The 15,068-nt window shown below is 43.4% G+C and overlaps 1 long non-coding RNA gene across 1 annotated transcript in view; it reads right to left on the reverse strand.

The window, feature by feature from the left end:
* Positions 1–2,560: 2,560 nt before the first annotated feature.
* Positions 2,561–15,068, reverse strand: part of LOC124963456 (uncharacterized) — a 29,364-nt gene continuing 16,856 nt past the window's right edge. The window contains exons 2-3 of the long non-coding RNA XR_007104741.1: positions 7,422–7,502; positions 2,561–3,265 (exon numbers count right to left, since the gene is read on the reverse strand). This is a non-coding gene — a long non-coding RNA (uncharacterized LOC124963456). The remainder of the gene's footprint in view (positions 3,266–7,421; positions 7,503–15,068) is intronic.

The following is a 15,068-nucleotide window of genomic DNA, read 5'->3' on the forward strand; positions in this document are numbered from 1 at the left end:
CCTCCAGCTACAACCACCCTGTTGTTAGGAATCCAAGCCTTCTGCCCGGTGGGGGCCAAGCCGCAGGACGGCGAGCGAGGGAGGACCAGAGCGCTCACCGTACCCCGTCAGCCCGCGCCACCACCCAGGAGTGTGCGAGGAGAGAGCACGCTGACCTTAGCGGATGCCCTCCTTGGAGGACAGTTATCCCGGGCATTTTTATGAATTGTCCCTGCCTCTCCAGCTCCAAGTCTGCCTTCCCCGCTCTGAGTACCATTTCACTTATGGCCATTAAACAGCATCAGCACTTGGCTTTGCCTCAGTTATTGGTGGGATGCGGCTACCCAAGCACCCTGCAGGCCCATGAGGAGGTGAGCAGTGTGACTCTTCCTCTTAATCTCACATCCACAGAAACGATTCCATCCCGGACACCTTCTCTACCACAACACTCCTTTAGGTCTTTCACTCGTGTTAAAACTCACTTAATGCTTAGAGCAAAGCTGCCAGGTAGGTCTGTGGCACTCAGAATTTCTAAGTGAAGAGGGTCTGACCTCTGACCTCAGCCAGGACACAGACCACACACTTTGCTCCAGCATCTGCTTTTCCACCAGGACGCCCGGTCCTGTTGCTAGCGCAGGGCTTGGCCCACACTCAGAGCATGTTTCTGAAAGCAGTTGTTTTACTTAGGGGTTGAACAGGCGCTGATCAAACTCTGTAGCAGTGCATCCAAGTGCATGCCTGAAAGAACTGAACTTAGGAAGGACAGGAAATAAGAAGACAAGAAGAAGACCGCATTTAGAATGTCTAGAATGTGTTACCCCATCCCTCAAGGACCTCGCCTGCAGATAATCCACCTAGGAACAGCCTCTGCATGCAGTCAGGGGCTTTTCCTGGCACCTGGACCTCAACCCTCTCACTACAGCTTGGGTAACAATCCAGGCACACTGATGTCATTGTCTTTTTCCTGGTGATAGTTTCACTCGGGCCTGGAGCTTCTATCCTGTTCTACACTTAGCCTTCAGATTTTATTGTCCTTCTCAGCTATAACATAGGCATGTCCCCTGGGCTGTTTTTTGAATGAGGCCTGCCCGCCCAAGAAAACAAACGAGATACATGTAAGGTGATTTAAAAATAAAGTGTAAGACTGAAGTTTCTAGCACTAACAGATCGATTTTCTGAAATCGCTGGCGTTGGCTGTGTGGACCTTTGCACCCCGCCACGTGCCTCGTTCCCCCCTTGCTGGGCTACGTAACTCCTTGGCAGCTCTGCTCAATCCTATCTGCTCAGAATTTGTTTTCTATCTCCCTACTAAGTGTAAAGAGACTGTATTCTCTCTCCGCATTCCTTGATGCAGTATAGGTTAAAAATGTAAAAATAGTTACCCAAGAAATAGCAATTCAACCTCAAAATGCTAGAGAGGAAATGTACAAGATACAGAGAGAAAGCATGTTCTTGCTTCTCAATTACCTTTCAATAATACCACCAGTTATCCTACCAGTGCTATTGAAGCACCTGCTATGCGGTTACGTGTTCTGTTAGGCGACTGGGACAGAGAGAAGACAGATGAATCCCCCTGTGTGTCCTACTGTATAGAGGACAGTCAGCACAACAGGACAAATTCTGATACTGACAACATAAGAAAATTCCATTCAAGACGAGAGAAAATTAAACTCGAGATGAGAGAATGAAGAGTTAAAGAAGAGGCGGAGGCTGCTCTCTTGAGAGTTTCCACAAAGATCTCTCTGAGATCAGAAAGGTAAGAGACTCGTCACGTGACTGTCTGGAACACTGTCTAAACCACAGAACTGCACGCACCCGTCTGTGCTGAGTGGAGTGGGGGTGTTGGGAGAACAGAGGGAAGATTCCCTGGCGGGGCTGCAGTGCAGCCTGGAGAAGGGCCGGAGGTAGTGGAGGGATCACAGGGAGGGGTCTAGGCGGTAGAGCAGCCTGCAGACCAGGACGAGGTATTTGCATTTTATTCTAATTGCACAGAGAAGCCAGCTGTGGTAGCAGGTGATTAATCAAGAGTGTGCTATGGTAAGACTCTGTGTTCCCAACAGATTGCTCTGGCTATTGTGTGAAGAGTTGTAGGGAGTGGGCTGTGGAGAGGACACTCCAGTATGCAGGGCTGCAGTTGGGAGCAAATCCTGAGAGGAATTCATGTTCAGGAGGAGCATCTGCAGAGGAAAAACTAGGCAAACTAGAGGTGTCCAAATATGTTTTCTGCTCCTTCTACATGATTGAAAAGAAACTGCCTAAAGCAGTAATTATAAAATCATGTTGATGGGCATATACTGTACAAGAATGTCATTTTCATGATACTAGCTCATATGAAGGGGTGAAAATGGAACTTTGTAGACGAAAAGTTTGCACACAATGAAAATTAAGTAGATACCATGTGGACTAGATGTTATAAATTAAGAAGCTAATTGTAACTTCCAGGAAAATCACTGAGAAAACACTTCAAAATATATAGTAGAATAAACAACAAGAAATTTAGAAAGTTCCATAAAATATGTATTTAACATAAAAGAAGTCAAGACAGAGGAGCAAAAGAGATTTTAAAGAAGACAAATATCGAAATTGCAGACACAGATCTCACCTTATCAGTAATTACATTTAATACAGATGAATTAAACACTCCAATCAAAAATAAATGATGGAAGAAAGGATTAAACAAATGATTTATCCACAGTAGTGTCCATTTATCTGATAATGGACATTCCATGTGTTCAATTACCTGCAGTTAAACACAGTCCAAAAATATTAAATGAAAAATTCCAAAAATAGATAATGTGTATGTTTTACAGTGCATGGTATTATGATCATTATCCGCCTGCTGCACCTGGATGTGATGAGCCCTTTGTCAAGCATGTCCACACTGTATATGCTATCCACCTCTTAGTCATTCTGTAGCCATGTCAGCTGTCAGACTGCTGGTGCTCAGGTGGCCTTATTTTCCATAATAATGGCTTCAAACCACAAGAATAGTGATGCTGGAATTCAGATATGCCAAAGAGAAGCAGTAACATACATCTTTTCAGTGAAAAGTTCACTACTGAGAAAAGAAAAAAAAAAGTATGATAAGATTTCCAAAATCTATGGTGAGTGCAAATTTTCTACTTGTAAAATTGTGAAGAGAGTAACATTTGTGCTAGCTTTGCTGTTACACCTCAGATTGCCAACGTCATGGCTGTGGTGAGTGATAAATGCCTGTTTATTCATGTCATTTCACTTCATCTCTTAGATACCAGCAGAAGAAGAGGGAAGGACAGTGTGCTCCAATCTGTGGAGAGACAGAGGGAGATCAGATGCTCATAACTTCATTACAGTACATTGTTTCAATTGTTTTATTTTTTATTAGTTGTTTTTATCTCTTACTATGCCACTTTATAAGCTAAACTTGCTGTGGCTGTGCATGCATAGGACAGTCCACAGTATGCGTGGGGCTAGGTGCTGCCCAGGTGTCAGGCTCAGGAGCACACCTTCTGTGGACGAGGGGACTGCAGCACACACTGTCTATGAAGGACACGTGAGGTATACTTCATACCAAAGGCTTGAAGAGGCTAAAAATAAAGGTGACAAAACTACAGGCCACTAACATGAGGACCATGAGGGAACTGGAGAGGCCATGCTGTCCTCAGACAAAATGGAGTCTAGACAGAATTGGTAGGGACACTAAGAAGGACATTTCACAAGAACAAAAGGGCCATTCCTTAGGAAAACATGTCTGCCTTGTACCACTAGGCCCCCAAACCCAAGAGGGAGATGTGGCAGGATTGAAAGAAGAACTGGCCTTCAAGAAACAGTGGCAGACTCAATGGCCCTTTGTCAAGAATGGATATAACAGCTAGGGAGAAGACAGAAGAGGGAGAAGATAACCCGAGCAGCACCGGGACTCAACTAGATCTGACCAGTAAGTGCAGAACGCACAGACTGTTCTCCACAACAGGTCACGTGCTGACCCATAAACCAGTCTGCTAAAACAAAGTCTTATTGTTTGTTTACATTGGAATAAAATTAGAAATCAATAACAAAAGGATACTTGGGTAAATATTTCAAATATGATGAATTTAAATACTACACACCTCAATAACATATGGTCCAGAGGAAAAAGTCACAAATAAGTTTAGAATGTACTCTACATATTTTTTTAGAATATACTCAGATTATTGAAAAAGAAACAACATAAAAACACCTCTGGAATATAGCTAAAGCAGAACTGAGTAGGAAAATTATAGATATGAATGCCTTTTTAAAATTGAAGAGAAATTTCTCATAAACATCTTAATACTCCTCTTAGAAAACTAGAAAAATGAAATAAACAGCAGGAAATAGACATACCAACAAAACCAAGAGTTGGTACTTGAAAAGATCAACAAAATTGACAAACCAGATTAATCAAAGAAAACAGGGATAAGACTCTTCAGTTTTATAAAAATAAAGAGATTGAATCAATAATTGAAGAAAAAGCAAAACACCCCACTTAGAAAATCCAGGCCCAGTTGCTTTGTAAGTTATTTCTACCAGATGTTTAAAATCCTTTACAAGCTATTGCAAAGCTGAGGTAGGAAGGAAACACTTACCCTCTAGTTTTGAGGTGTTACTCTGATACTAAGACAATGAGACATTGCAACAACAACAACAAAAAAAAACAAAAACTATAGACCAATATCTTTGTAAAAGCAGATGCAATAATCCTCCACAAAATACCATCAAACTGAGTTCAGAAAATACATAAAATGTGATACACCATGACCAACTGGCATTTAACACAGGAATGCAAGGTTGGCTCAACATACCAGAAATGATAAGTGTAATATGCCACATTAATATAATAAAGGGAAAATACCCCATCATGATCACACAGAGGACAGGGAAGGATGACAACATTCTACTCCCTTCCACCACAATACTCAGCCACAGGATTAGGGAAAAGCTTGCTCAGCATGATAAAAATATCTGTCAACAGAGAGGGGGAGAGAGAGAGAGAGAGAGAGAGAGAGAGAGAGAGAGAGAGAACTAAGATAATGCTTAGTGAAGAAAAACTGGGCAAAAATGTTTTGCCTTAAATCAGGAACTTTCACTCTCACTACTTTTCTTAAATATTGTAGTGGATGGTCTGGGGAGGAAAAAGAAAGAAATAGAAGTCATCCATATTGGAAAAGGAAAAAATAGTAAAAGAATTTTTTTTTTTGCAGATGGCATGACCTTCTATATTAAAAAATTAAAGAATACATATAGATGATTTTATATATAATAATGAGCAATGGTACAAAACATAGGATTAATATAAAAATAATTACATTTCTGCACATAATAATAAACAGGTGAAACATAAAATTAAGAAAACAATTTCATTTAAAATAGCACCAAAAAGAATAACATAATTAGGATAAAATTTAACAAAACACAAGTCTTGTTTGCTGAGAACTGTAGAAATAAAAGAAAACCTAAACAAAATGAAAGACTGCTTTTATTCATGGATTAGGAGAGGTAACATTGTTAAAAATCACAAACTGATCTACGGAGTCAGTGTGACCCATACAAAACTTCCAGCTGATGTTTTAAATAATAAATTAACAAACTCATCCTGGAATTTGTATGGAGAAGAGACCAAGAATAAGTCAAATAATGTTTAGAAAAAACAAAGTTGAAGCATTCACATTCCCAAAGCTGACAACAGTGTGGCATTGCATCAGAATAGAGGTACAGAGTCACAGAAGGGATTGAGGTTCTGCTTCCTTCTTTGCATAGGTGGAAGTTCAGTTTTCTATCATTATTTGTTGAAAAACTATTTCCCTATTTAATGTTCTTGATACTTTGTGAAAAATCAACTTACCATGAACATACAGGAGTATTCCTGAATTTTATTTTGCATTGTCTTCCACAATTAACTCAAAATTCATCAGATACTTAACTATAATACTAAAACTATAAAACTCACAGAATAAAACATCAGGGTAGAACCTTGTAACTTTGATTTAGGTGATGGTCTCTTAACTACAACACCAAAAGCCCAAGTGATTAAATTAATTTGGATGGATTTATCTGTGTCTAAATTAAAACTTTATTTCTAAATATACCTTCAAAATCTGAGGACAGTCTACAGAAAGGCAGAAAATATTTTCAAATCATATATGCGATATGGGACTTGGATCCAGAATACATGCATGAATAATTCTTACAGTTCAACAATAAAAAGATGAATAACCTGATCTTTAAACGAAAACGTATTGGAATAGACATATTTCCAAAGGAGAAAGGCAATCGCAAATGTTGGCGGGGAAGTGGGGAATTTGAACCCTGGTCTACTGCTGGCATAGGAACAAAAGGGCACAATCCTTCTGGAAAGTATGTCAGCTTCTGCAAAACATTAAGCATAGAGTTATCACACAGCTCAGTGTCCTGCACAAGAGAACTGAAAACATGTCCACACAAATACCTGGACAACAATGTTCATGGCCGTGTTCTGGTGGGCAAAGAGGAGGAGCAAACCAAATGTGCATGGACTGAGGAACGGATGGATCGAATGTGCTCCACCCATACAGTGGTGGTTCATTCAGTCCAAAAAGGAAAGGAGTATTGATATTGCTACCTGTGTGGACCTTGAAAGTACACTAAAAGAAGGAGTCAGCAAAATACTATCACATGATGCACAATTCCATTTATAGGAAATGTCAGGCCCAGGCGAATCTGTGCCACAGAGTGTGTTGTTGTTGGTGGGGGTTGGTGTGGGAGGAGCCACAGCTACTGCTGTGAGTACAGGGTTTCTTTGGTGGTGGGGGGGTGGTAATATTAGATAGCGGACAACTGTGTGGATATCATAATTTTTCAACATTGACTTTTATAGTTTAAAATAATAATTTTTATGGTACATAATCTACATTGCAATATAAACTATTATTTTTTAAAAAGCATGTATTTATTAGCTCACCAGTTGGTAGATCCAGCTGGAATCTGGCTGGATTCTCTGCTCAGGGTCTCATAATGTCACAACTGGGGAGTTGGCAGGTGGTGTTCCACTGGAACCTGAGCTCCTTTTACAGGCTCATTTTTATCCCTGGATTAATACAGGTCTTGGCAGCGAGTAGGTCCCTGTTTCTTTGTTATAGTCAAATAGGGCCACTGTCACTCCAGGGGGCTCCCATTTTCCAAGCTTCTTTCCCCCATTGTCTCAAAGCCCACGATGGAGAATCTCCTTCTGTAAAACCCCTTGCAAGCTTGGGACCAGATTTTCATGGTGACACCTGTCTCCTGGCAGGACTCATCAGCCCGGGCCAGTGCTGGCCAGGATGGACTCTCGTTGCTAAAGCTGCTGTGCCATGTGACCCACCCCAGTCAGGGGAGCTTCCACCCGTTTACAGTCCTGAGCATCCTCAGGACCGCAGGGCAGGAGTTCATCCATCCTCTCTTCCCCCACCTCGGCCCTGTTGCTTTACCTCCTCCTGATGTCTGCCGATCACTCCAAGCGCTCCTCTTCAGGATCGCCCTGCGGATGTTCTTGAGTACCGCCACACAACCTAACACAGAGAAGAACATTTAATACTGCCCTGAAAGTAGTTTAGCTGAAAATCCAAGGTGACAGGTCCATAGCCCTCACTCTCAGCCTGGGACATGGAGTGACATCCCTGGGGCTGCTTCACACCTAGTCTAAGCACGGTGCTGAATTTTATCAGCCTCTAGGAACGGTCCTGTGGCTGTTCTAGGACAATCTTGGTCTCATTTCTCATATTCAGAAACTTAGCACTCAGAATTACTTGTGCTTGTATGTAGGTTATGGTGAGAACGTGTGTGGGCGGGAAGACAGATGACTGACAGAAACATTGCTTTATTGCTGCTATTGCTTCACCCTATTCTGCTCAAAAAATGGGAAATAGCATGGAAGTCAACAGAACATAGTGGAAGTCATCACTGATGTGCACAGTCTGCTGCTGATCTGGCAGCTTCTTGGACCTGGCCCTCTCTCTCTCTCTTGTTTCCTGTTCCCTACCCCTTCCATTGGGGTGCATTTATCCACCATATGCCTGGAGTTTGAAAGCCTAATGGCAGGGAAGTCTAATCACAGCCACATGAAGCCCAAAGGGCTTGGCTTAGTAACAAGGCCTCCCTGCAGGAAGCACAGGCCTGGCCAAAGGATCATGATTGACCCAGACTGTGGTCAAAGAGCACTTCAGCTCTGCACAGGGATTCTATTCACCAATCAGGATCTCAGTTAAAAACCAGGGATCGATGTGTCTTTGAAGAAACGTTTTTGCCAATTTGGCAAATGGTCTTGGGCTCAGCTCTCCCCATCATGTAATGGAGGCAAATAAAACTAACCCCATTTTTTTGTGAGTTAAATTTAAGGGACATGTATTGTTCAGAATATATGTTTACATACAGTTTTAATAAAGAGCAAGCAATGTTTTCATAGATTAGAAAACATCACTATGTGCCAGTTGGGGATTTTATTTATGATACATTGTGCAAATCCTAAAACAACACTTTGAGAAACTTCCATACTATTCTTTTGCAAGACAGAAGGGGAAGCTATCCAAATAGCAGTGCTGCTTTCAAACCCTGATCTTACACAAACAAGCTCTGCAGCCTGCACTTGGCATGGGCTGCTCATTCCCTCCGTCTAGACCACGGGTCTCTGTTTCACTCTGTCACACTGACTCGTTGCCTTTCCGTAAGCTTCCTAAAGAAATGCTTCATTTTTTTCAAAGAAACTTGAACATTTTACTATTGTGCTTCTTTTTCTAGAGGAAATGCCTTTTATCACCAAAGGTGCACTGACTCATTGGGTAATGCAGAGCGCTGAACACGTGGAACAGGTGCTTTCTGAACAAAACCGTCCAACTGTTCATAATGCACCAGTAATTGCAAGTTTTCTTTCTAAAGAAACCCCTCAGAATATTTTCAGATGAATATCTCATGTCACTGAGAATTCAGGTGACAAGCGCCTCATTTTCTTCAAAAAGTAGCTAGACTCATCCTTCAGAGAAATTGCTAAGAAGTACTCAAATCTCCTTCTCAGATCCTTGATCTGTCACCTGTCTTTGAACTTTAATTAAGGGAAGCCCAGACTCCATCAGAGCTTGGAAGAGAGAAGGGGAAGCAGGGAGTGCCCCAAGAGTCGCTGCTGTATGTCAGTCACCTCTACCGTGTTCTGGGAACCTTAGGGAGAGGGTGGGAGTGTCTGCCAAGAGGGGAGACTGAAAGCTTGTCCCTACCCCACGGCAGCATGCAAATAAGCGGCTAACACTTGAAGAGCGCCCAGGAGGTAGGCAGATGTCACCTGGTTCCACCTGACATTGGCTGTGGACCTGTCTTCCCTGGTAGGAGCCAGTGCTTCCCTGGGAGGGTCCGCATCACCACAGAGACGTGTCTCCATTCTCTCGGAGGGCTGCCCTTCCACTGGGAAGGTCCTTGCTTCCCTCAGAGGTGTCTGCCTTCCCGTGGAGAGCTGCTTCCCTTCCACACTCTGGAGCAGCAGCAATGCTGTGACTTGGGTCTCCCGGCTGAACCTGAAGGTGGGGTAGCGAGCATTTCAACCTAGCCCTGAGACCAAGTGCTGGTTTAGACCAGGTGGCGTTTTTAATGACTGAAATAAGTTCATTTCTAATGCCTGGACATGATAACAAACTCTGAAACCTGCCCAGTCAGTAAAGGGAAAAAGCAAACATAGTAATACCTGAGTTCAAAGACAGCAATTGGAGAAAACACAGTTTCTTAACTTTCCTGTCAACGTCAGCCCATGACACTTGGAGCCAGTCCTGTGTGCTCAGAAATGCCTTCAAATAGAAAATACTCTAGTGGAAACAGTAGATAGGAACACGCCCTCAAAAGTTCTGGATTTCTGTAAAAAAATATCGTTTGTATCTACATCCATTTGTCTTCCGATCCTGTCTTCTCTACCCTTCCCCATTTCACTAATCTGTTTCAGTTCAGAATATTATTGAGTTTCTACTATGGATTCAGTACTGTGTTATGGACATACAGGAAGCAGAGGCCATCTAAAAAGAACTGGACTCCAAATAGAGATTCATTAATTAAAAAAAAATGGTTTAGTAACCATATTAAATATGTCAAAGACTGGATATAAGGTGAATAACACCAAATCTTCAAAATGTTTGTTATAGTCATTTTACTGTTGAAAAATGTCTCTGTCGATGGCCAGTGAGGCCCAAACCAGGTTACTGAAAAAGGAAAATAGATAACTTGGTTCATCTAGACATTTTTAAAGCCAGCGATTATGTACTCCTCTAGCAAAACAATTAACGTCATTAAAACAGGATGTTAGGACCAAAGAATATATTCTGAAGTTCAGGGCCGTGAATTTTAATCTTAGCTCCACATTAATTGCCTATCAGATCCTGAGCAATTCTTTTGACATCTCCGAGCCTACTTTCTCATGGATAAGCAGAAGGTCTAAGCCTAAACATACATCCCCAGGTTTTCAAAGTCAAGGAAGTAGTGCTATTTCCTGTTTTGTAACCTACATATTTTAATGCTTATGTTGGGTCTTTTCCATGACAATTCCAGAAGGTAAGCAAATTCACTCATATCAAGCCTCCCACTGCAGTTTTTCCAAAAGATAAACTGAATTTTAGGGTAACAGATGTTTGCTTATTGTAGGAAGACAGTGCCGTGGAATCCTGGCAGCCTGGGGCATTTATTTGTTTCCAAGCAGAAGCATCTGAGACATTCTGATTATTTGTAAGGAGTCATAGGTTCTGTCTGTAAAAATGTGGCCTCTGTCCATTCTGTCTTCTCCTCAGCATGAGATCACTGTAGCAGTGGTCGTTTAGGGAAAGGTAAATTCAGTAAAGGTTGTTTGAAGGACACCTACCACTGTCAAAAAATATGGCTGTTTTTAATGAGGCATGCTCTTTTCATCTGAAGTTGCATTTCATCAGCAGGGTAAGTTTTTCAGATAGTTATGTTCTGGGTTCTGCAGGTTAGCTAGCTAATCTCAAATGTGATTGGCATGCACAGTCTCTTAAACCTGTCAGGCCACCTTGCAATTAGGCAGAATGCCACCCTAGCAGATGGCATGAATGATGCCAAACAGCCCATACTCATATCAGCACTGAGCACTCAGAGAATTTCCTCTCGCAGAACGTCAGATTGCGGGTCTGTCGCGCCGTCAGCAATGATGCATTTCATGTTACACATTTTGGAAAAAATCATACTGTTTTCATTTATGGCCAGATTTGGAACCAGAGGATCACAGACGCAGAGATACTCAGGGTTAAGAGGTACTTAAAAGGCAATGAATGCAACACAACTTTTGCTGCTTCATTCATTCACTCACGCACCCAGCAAATACTGAACATCCGTGACAAGTTAGACGCCGTCCGCCTATCTACCAAACCATTTGTCCATGCTGTTGCCTAACTCATTTTGGCCACCTCTGCTAACAGGGACCTCACTACTGTCATGCTCATTATCCTTGTTCCCCTCCACTGACTAGCTTAATGTTGACAACATCCTCTTACCCTCAACATCCAGATGCAGATCTGCTGCTGTGTATGAATGGGTTCACAGACAAACGCAACCAGTGCAATGACTCTGAGTGGAATCTCAAAGTTGGCTAATAGCTTTTCTTGGACTATTAATGACTCACTACTGGAGATTATCATCACCTCACTTTGTTTGCTTTTGATAAAGTCTAACAACCTTTGCAATTCTAAGAGAGAACAAAAAAAAAGTCTACGATATTGAAAATGTCCTCACTGTGACCTGTGTAGTGAGGTGATGCAGGAACAGCTGTTTCAGTACCAGGTGCATTTAGATCACAAAACTCCATTTACCAGTTTGGTGCCATGGTGAGCTACTTCATCTTCCTGAGGCTTCATGACCTCAGCTGTGAAGTGGAGACACAGCTGCAGTGTGTGACATACCCAGTCCCTCCTTTAGCATTCATATTCTGCAACCATGTGTGCTTGCTTCATGCCAGGACAAGTTCCATTCGTTACGGAATGTGAGGAATTCACCTCAAACCAGGTAAACACTACCTATTGCTCTTGAGCCCTGGTAAAACAACTTGTTTGCGCAGTACAATGTACAGACAGCATGTATGAAATGAAGGAGAAACGTAAAACTCTGGGCATGAAGTAAACTTACAATCGAATGCAGGCTTGTCTGTCTATATCTGGAAGAGGGTACCACCACTGTTCAGCAAAGGCCCCCAAAGAAAACCCACCACAAGAAACAAAAGTTTGAACCCATGTACTGAGGTCATTAGAATATAGGAAGCACTGTTTGGCCTGCTTTTAGGACCTGATCACCTTCCCAAGGCCCCATTCTCCTGACATTGCCAGGTGGCAGGTGTGCCAGAATCCAGTGGATGCGCCTACATTGCCTTCTTCCTCTGCACTGTTTTTTGTCCTTGCTCCAGGCACCTTAGATTATTGGATGGAGACTAGAGGGAACTTAACCTTGTTCTTCTGGGGGTTCTGAGGTCCCCAACTCCATACGTGCCTTCTCCTCACCTGCCTACGCTTCCTAGTTAAAGCAGAAATGAGAGCACAGAAGCAACAAGTCTTCTCCCAAGAGGCCTATCCTGTGGTCCAGACTCCAAGGACCAGGGTGGCTCCCACACAGAGAGGGTGCATGAGGGTGAGTACACGTGAAGGCTGCTCTACAGCGGCCTCCTGGAGACTGGGGGACTTGAGGCCCAACAACTGCCAGGAACTTGAAGCCCAGGCAGGGCCACACTTGGAGAAAAAGGCACCAGTGGTGGCAGCTGTGGCTTGGGGGCCTTGCAGCAGGGAGGTACTTTGGGTACCTTGGTGCTGGACCTTCCCCATCGCTGTGAGCATGCTCTTAGGCTGGATAGTCTTACGGGATGGATTGCAACTCCTCAAAGTGCACATGTTGATGTCCCTGTCCCATGTTGATGTCCCTATCCCCATGTTGATGTCCCTATCCCCATGTTGATGTCCCTGTCCACATGTTGATGTCCCTGTCCCATGTTGATGTCCCTATCCCCATGTTGATGTCCCTATCCCATGTTGATGTCCCTGTCCACATGTTGATGTCCCTGTCCCATGTTGATGTCCCTATCCCATGTTGATGTCCCTGTCCACATGTTGATGTCCCTGTCCCATGTTGATGTCCCTATCCCCATGTTGATGCCCCTATCCCATGTTGATGTCCCTATCCCATGTTGATGTCCCTGTCCCATGTTGATGTCCCTATCCCCATGTTGATGTCCCTATCCCATGTTGATGTCCCTGTCCACATGTTGATGTCCCTGTCCACATGTTGATGTCCCTATCCCCATGTTGATGTCCCTATCCCATGTTGATGTCCTATCCCCATGTTGATGTCCCTATCCCATGTTGATGTCCCTATCCCCATGTTGATGTCCCTATCCCCATGTTGATGTCCCTATCCCCATGTTGATGTCCCTATCCCATGTTGATGTCCCTGTCCACATGTTGATGTCCCTATCCCCATGTTTTATTTGTGCTCTTATATGGAAATAGGGTCATTGGAGAAGTGATGAGTTAAGATGAAATCGTGCTTGAGTAGAGTGGGCGGCCAATCCAGTCCTTTATAAATGGGAGAAATCTGGAGACTGACACACTCAAGAAGCACATCTCCTGAGGATGAAGGCAGAGCTATTGCTGAGGAGCGCCGGAGACGGCTGGCAAGCTGCCGGAAGCCAGGAAGGAGGTCTGGAGCACACTCTCCCCAAAGCCCTGGGCAGGTACTCACTCTGCCCACGCACTGATCCCAGACTTCAGCCTCCACGACTGGGAGAGGGCAAGTGTCTATTGTTTAAGCCTCCATTTTGTGCCTCCTTGTGACATCCTCCTAAGCAAACTAACACGTATGGGAATAGACCTTCCTCTCACCCATAAAGCAGGGCCAGAGAGAAGTTCAGTGCTGTGGGACAGCAGAGCAATCGCCTCAAGTGACACCAGGGATCCCCTGATGGGAAGAGAGAGTGGTTAAGGATATTTGAAGAACAGCGGCTTTCATTATGTATGTAGACAGAGCCAAAGAAATCTGTTAACTGTCTTTACCAATCCCAGCTTTACCAATCGGTTTGTAAGGTCCTGACCCAAGCAGTCACCGAGGCTTCTCCCTCTTCACTCCTGCCCCACCATGCACCATCAGTCTTTGAAGCTCACCAGATCTGCCCTGGTGATGGCTCTCCTATCTTTCTTCTTCACTCCTACTGTCCTGAGTTTTGGAGATGTCACCATTTCTTGCCTTGACCAGCAAAACTATGTTCTGACTGCTCCTCTAAAGTCCAACCTTCCCAAATGCAAATGCTACAAGTGCATTGAGGGTTCTGTAAAGTACACATGATAAAACCCTTAACCTAAATGTGAAACTGCAGGAATCTCTTCTCTCCAGAATATGTGTGCTTAAAAATCCAAGCTGCTGACTGAGCTCAGATTTTCACACCCATTCCGTGATCCAGGAAGCCTGGGTTCATCTTTATAAAACCAGAGAGTGATGACCGTATCTCCTTCTAGTCGGGTGGGCAGAATGAATTTCCCATTAGAGAGCACCTGGCGTACCATTTAACACAGAGTTGCTTGATAAGTAACAAAAGCCTCTGTAAGTGTCTCATGTTTCAGGTCTCTGTACTCCGTTATAATCACTCCAGAACGCTGGCACTTTCAGGACAAATTGAGTCATATTGTTTCATAGATGGCTGCCATGGGCTTCCCAGGGCTCTATTTGCCTTGAAAACTGATTTATTTTTTAATGCCTGGGGTCTTTTCATGAAGCCTTTCCTGCCTACAGGTAGACTCCGTCACACGCCTGCCTGTGTTCAGTGCAGTTCTGTAGAATTCTTTCTTGGCAGAGGACACCACACAGCAAGAGTTGACTTAGATTTTCCTCCCAGGGATCTGCACTTGACCAGCCTTAGAAAGTCCTCACTGCACACTTTAAAAATAAAATCCGTCTGGTTTTTATAACCAAAGGTAAAATTTCTATGTCTTGTCCTCCAAAGTGATCAGCTCAGGACAAACTTCCTGATGCAGCAGTGAAGAAATAATAGATTTGGTAATGTATTCTTAAGAACTGCTGCATTCAGACCCTAAGTGACAGAATCAGGAACAATGACTCAAGTC

This window comes from Sciurus carolinensis, chromosome 13, assembly GCF_902686445.1.
Source record: "Sciurus carolinensis chromosome 13, mSciCar1.2, whole genome shotgun sequence".
NCBI lineage: Eukaryota > Metazoa > Chordata > Mammalia > Rodentia > Sciuridae > Sciurus > Sciurus carolinensis.